Here is a 6,000-nt window from a genome sequence, read left to right on the forward strand (position 1 = left end):
GGGGGGGGGGGGGGGGTGTGCAAGCGGAATGGGGGGACGGAGGTGCTGCTCTGAATGCCTAAAGGGGGACGCCATCGACATTTAGAGAGGGAGAGAGTGAGGCTCTGTGAGGGAGGGAGAGATTGATGTAATATCCCGAAGGCGCAAGCATGCGTGAACTGCCTCAATAGTGGATAATGGAATTGGATAATTCTTTTGATTAAGCAATTTAAAAAAAAATTATTTCCCCTCTCCTCCAGCCGAGTGTCGAGCTGGAGGAAGAGGGGTATAGTAAGAGAGGCAAGCTCCTTGCTGGAGCTTGCCTAGGCTCTTAGCCATGCCTGACGACACGCAATGGAGGGAGGATCCCCCTCCCCTTACATATATAAATGGGGGGAGGGGGGGGGAATGCAAGCGGAAGGGAGAGGAGGCACTGCCTTTAAAGCCTTAGGAGGAGGCTCCGTTGGAATAGTTAGGGAGGGAGAGGCTGATGAAGTCGCTGCTTGTGCCGCTTGAGAGAGGGGGGGGCTACCGTGGAGCCACTGGAGGAAGAGACGCCGCCAATGGCCCTTAGGCCCCTTTCCTATTATAGCCTTTAAAGGCTACCTTTTTTCCCCTTTAAAAATTCCTCCCTAAGGGCTCTCTTAGGGTCTCGTTCCCCCCCCCCCCCCCCCCCCCTTGGAATTTCTCCCTTAGGACCTTATAAAGCCCCTTTTCCCCCAAGAAAGGATTTTACCCAAAAATCCCTTGAGAGGCCTTAAGTGGTCTTAAAGGCTCTCCACCCCCCCCCCCCCCTCCCCTCTGAAATTTCCCCCTTGAAGCTCTATAAGGCCCTTTTTCCCTGTAACGTGTCCACTAGAATCATTCAGGACACGTCTTAGCAGTCCATCGGAAAGGATGTCTAGAAACATCCACCCGTCATTCCCATGGAATGTTACGGGATTTGGGATCTAGGTCTTCCCGCGTCTGCCACGTAGCGGAAGTATCCTGGCCGTTCCCACTTAGGATCGACCTGAATCAAGGTTATCCTGATTGGTCATTATCTAGCAGCAACTAGCGTCAGACCCAAGCGTACTACTTTACGCAGAAACGCCGGATCCGAAGCGGATTCACGCTGCACTTGGTTCAAGGAGAATGGGAAACGAGAGGGATGCAAGGCTCAACCTCTTTGCCATAAGGCATAGTCCCATTCCGTTCCCCTAAAACAACGTAAATCGGGTAAGACGTAACTCTAGGTCATCGTTCTCGTTATTCGTTTTGATGATGATGATCATCTCGCTGTTCTTTGAGATTTTTGAGAAAAATTCCCAGCTAACCGGGACCACCCAACCGTAGGACGGACCCATGGCCCATCCTCCGCACTTTCCTTGGTTTGTTTTAGTTATGTAATTACCTAACACATTAATTTGACATATAACAATCAGCTTCTTTAATTAACCCTGTTAAGCACTAGTTCCTTCACGTAATCTTATCACGTGACATAGAAAAACAATATCAAGCAAGTTCTTTTAACATTTCATCATTTTATCTTTGAAATACAAGGAGTTCCGCTCGTAGGCTTGTCCATAATCTGCCCGAAGGCTATCCAGTAATCCCCAGGGATCACTATTCCAAGCTTCCGCCCGTCAACTAGTATGCGGGCCTCGAGATCCAATCCCAAGTCACGTTAGCCTCTTGTGCAGGACCCAGAAGGTGAGGGATTTATGGCCAGAGCCTCCCCTGGCACCCAAGCGTCCTCCTGCTCCAAGTAGAACTCAACGGAGAGACCTCTCGTGGCGGGTTCGGTCCACTTTCCCAGCACGGTCAACAACTCCCTTAGTTAGGGTTAGGCAGGTAGTTGGGGGTAACTGAAACTGCCTCTTCCTTCAGGCCTTTAACCTGAAGTATAAGTACTCATTTAATTTGAAATTCATAATTCAAACAGAGCCCTAAAATCTCTAGCAAGCACAAACATTTTCATTAAACAACCCAGTTGTTTGGAAAACTGCTAAGGAAGTATTCTTTCCTTTTTGAATGTATCACCACTCGTTCCCAAGGTGTCTTGTAAATTGGCAAGATCTTTTACATTCCGATGTAGGGCATACCCAACTTGGTTAACCCTAAGGTTCCTTAGATATGCTAGTTTCCGGTTTATAACTTTCTTTATTTAGAAGGATATCCAAAAATGCGTCTTTTTGCAAGATAACTTGCGTAGGGATCTGCCACCCTTGATGAGGGTTTTTACCCTTTCTCCTTGTGAATCAATCGCAAGACTAAATGATTTCGTACTTGTTGCGCAAGTCCTGCGATGGAATAATCTATTTAGATCCTTTAAGCTGACGTATGTCAGGCCTAGGGTTTCTTCTTTTAAGAACCTTAGGGACAAACCCTAGTTCCTTATCTTTACGAATTTATTGTCCCTACAGTAAGGAAAGTAGTTAAGTGTTTAGGGTATGAATGTTTCTATGTTTAGATTGGTTCAGTTATCTTTTGGAAGGTAATATTAATCGTCTTGTCACGGTTTTGCTATCCTTGTGACAATTTATTTTCCAGTCAATACAGTTTAATTTAACTTCTATTTTCCTTAGAGATGAACTCATGCCAAATTACAACAATTTCCTTAATAAGATGTGCAATTAGCAAAGATAACTCCCTAGTAGTTTGAGCATCGAAAGAAACCTTTCATGAATTTAACCATTTACAATGATTCGTTGCGAAAGGAATAAGACTAATGGTGCAAGATATAATTTCTACACCTTAGGATTTAACTAAAATATACTACTATAGTAAATGGATAATCTTGCTCGTAATTTATAATGCTTGATGCAATTTGAAGAAAACTAAGTTCTATACATTGTCATTCATAAGCTAAACTCCTTCGTTACAAATAACTCGAACAAATATATCCTATCCTGAACAATTTTTCTTTGCATGATCGACTTAAAACCGAATTAAAGCCAAGAAGAAAAACCTGGTTTTGGGGTGAGATATCCACGTGGATACCGGGAGATGACCCTCCTGCAGCTACACCTTGGACTTTCTTCGGCGGCATCGTAGTTCGAATGTGAGATAGCCTTTTTCTCTTTCTTCTGGAATTCCACCGTCTCTTTGGATCAAAAAAGTTTATGGGTGAGTGTGGTTTTGCAACCACAAGAACCCTTGGAGGATTTTGACTTGGGGTAGAAGGAATAGAAAACACTTATTCTCCTTCCTTCCCTTTCTTTTATCTTTTTCCCACTCTTCCTCCTTCACTCCTTCTTTTCACTCCCTCTACTTTCCCTCCCTATCTTTTATCTCATGGCTATTTCTCCCTTACGGGATTCCATCCGAGGCCATGATGATGATTTGGATTTTTAGGTTCAGGGGGGGAAAATAATAAGGGGTATACGGGGGATTAAGAGGAAAGCTTAGGGAGTTGTGGAAAAAACAAAAAAGAGTTATGAGGGGGCTGAAAAAGGGTTAAAAAGGGTGATAAGGGGGTGATAAAGTTTAGGGGAATAAAACACGGGGGGTCGGTTCCCAAAGTCAAGGGAGGGCTTAAGGGGAAAAGGGAATTTAAAATCCTAGGGGGTTTAAAACCGGGGGGGGGGAGGGCTTTAGAGGGATTAAACCCGGGGGGGGGACAAGGGGGCTTAGGGGGGGATTAAACCCGGGGGGGGGGGGGGGGGGAAACAAGGGGGCTTAGGGGGGGGGATTAAACCCAGGGGGGTGGGGGAACAAGGGAGCTTAGGGGGGGATTAAACCCGGGGGGGGAACAAGGGGGCTTAAAGATCCCCCCTTAGAAGCTTCCAAGAAGCTTCTTGGAAGCTTCTGAACTATTGTACGTGGCATGGGGAGGACAACGAATTTCTGACGGATCTTCGTGGATTGGATGGCGATGGTAGTGGCGGCCTCAGGATGTAGGCGGTGGCTCCTCCCGTATGGCGACAACTGGCGCACAACACTTCGTCCTCCCTCTCTCAGACTAACAATGGCATCTCCTGGCAGCACAGCAGGCGGCAACAGCCTTCCGTTCCTTCTTCCTCATCTCTAGCCCGTCATTTAAATAGTGGAGGGGAGGGGGATCTTCCCTCCCCTGCGTGTCATCACGCATGTTCCCCCCCTCATCGCGAGCTCCACCAAGGAGTTGAATGGCTCCTTCTATTTCCCTCCCCCTCCAGCTCGTCAGTCGGGTGGAGGGATAAGGGGAAAATATTTTTTTTAAAAAAAATATTTATCCAATTTTCATATTCCTTTGAGCCAGTTCACACGCGTGCTCTATTTAGTGAATCGGAATATTACATTCTCTCCCCCTTGGAGGAATCGGGATGTGCTCATCTCGAGATAAACTGGGGATATTGATGGTTGAGAGAGCTTTCATCTATCCAAGTGGCATCCTCTTCGGGATAATCTTTCCACTGGACGAGGCATTCTCTCAGGGTTCTAGATCTTAACTGTCTTTCCCTAACATCTAAGATCCTTTCCGGCCTTAGTTCAAGGACTCCTTGACTAGGCATTACAACTTGTTGATCGTCAAGTACATGGTTAGGATTAGGTACATATTTCTTCAATAGGCTGATATGGAATACATTGTGAACCTTTAGGTTCTCAGGGAGTTGCAATCTATAAGCATTGGGTCCTAGGCATTTGAGGATTTTGTACGGCCCACAATACCTTGGACTTAGCTTCTTGCATTCTCCTAGGGATAGAGAACTCTTTTTAGGGCGTACCCGAATGAAGACCATGTCTCCTTCTTCGAAGACTCTATCTTGACGTTTCAAATCTGCATATGCCTTTTGCCTATCCTTGGCCGCTTGTATGTCTTGTCTTATTGACATGGTTTGATCATCCATGTCCTCCAACATTTGTCTTGAAGCTTCAACTCTTAGGGTCGGATCAGAAAAGTTTAGGGGACTTTGACAATCATGACCATACAATGCCTGGAAAGGGGTCATTTGAATGCTCTGTTGGTAAGAAGCATTGTAGGCAAATTCAACCAAAGGCAAGTATTGAATCCACCTCTTAGGCTCTCGACAGTAGTATGCCCTAAGCATATCCTCGATGACTTGATTTATGCGCTCTCTTTGGCCATCCGTTTGGGGATGGTAGGCGGTGCTAAAACAGAGTTGAGTCCCAATAGCTTCAAAGATAGCTCTCTAGAAGTGTGATGTGAAGAGAGAATATCGATCACTAATGATTCTTCTAGGTAACCCATGTAGCTTGAATATCTCCTTGATAAACAATCTTGCAATGTCGGAGGCTTTATAGTTTATCTTTATTGGAATCAGGTGTGCAACCTTGGTAAGCATGTCAACCACAACCATAATGGAATTGTATCCTCCTTGGACTTGGGGTAAGCCCACAACAAAATCCATACTGATGAATTCCCATTTCATTTGGGGAATGTCAAGCGGTTGCAGTTTCCCTGGCATCATGACATGTTCGGCCTTGATAAGTTGGCAAGACAAACACTCAATGACATACTTGAGAACGTCACCTTTAAGCCTCTCCCAATGGTAGCTCTTCCTAACTGCATTAAGAGTCTTAGCATAGCCAGGATGTCCTGCGAAAGGAGAATCATGAGCTTCCCGTAATATCTTCTGCTTAAGTGACTAGCTTGCTGGTATACACAGCCTTGTTCTGTAGTAGACAAGTCCATTATCAATGGAAAATTCCTGATACTTAGCTTGCAACTTCTGATTCTGCTCCTTGGTAGATATTTCCTTTATCATTGTTTGGTAGGCCAAATCATAGCATGCTTCCTCTCTAGCTGGTTCAAGTATAGGGTTGTTTGGCATAGATACTTTTGTAGCTAGGGATTTGGCCGTTGATGGATTTTGCAAGATTAGGGAATTTAGGAATGCCTTGTGACTGAGTGCATCGGCAACTACATTCTCTTTCCCTGGTCGGTACTTGATTTCAAAATCATATTCCTCCAATACTTCAATCCACTAACGTTGCCTCATGTTGAGCTCGTTCTGGGTAAAAATCCATTTGAGACTCTTATGATCGGTTACTAGAGTAAACTTATTACCCAACAGGTAGTGTCTCCAAAGCTTTAGA

This window comes from Lygodium microphyllum, chromosome 15, assembly GCF_053477565.2.
Source record: "Lygodium microphyllum isolate KBCC chromosome 15, Lygodium_microphyllum_v1.1.10, whole genome shotgun sequence".
NCBI classification, from domain to species: domain Eukaryota; kingdom Viridiplantae; phylum Streptophyta; class Polypodiopsida; order Schizaeales; family Lygodiaceae; genus Lygodium; species Lygodium microphyllum.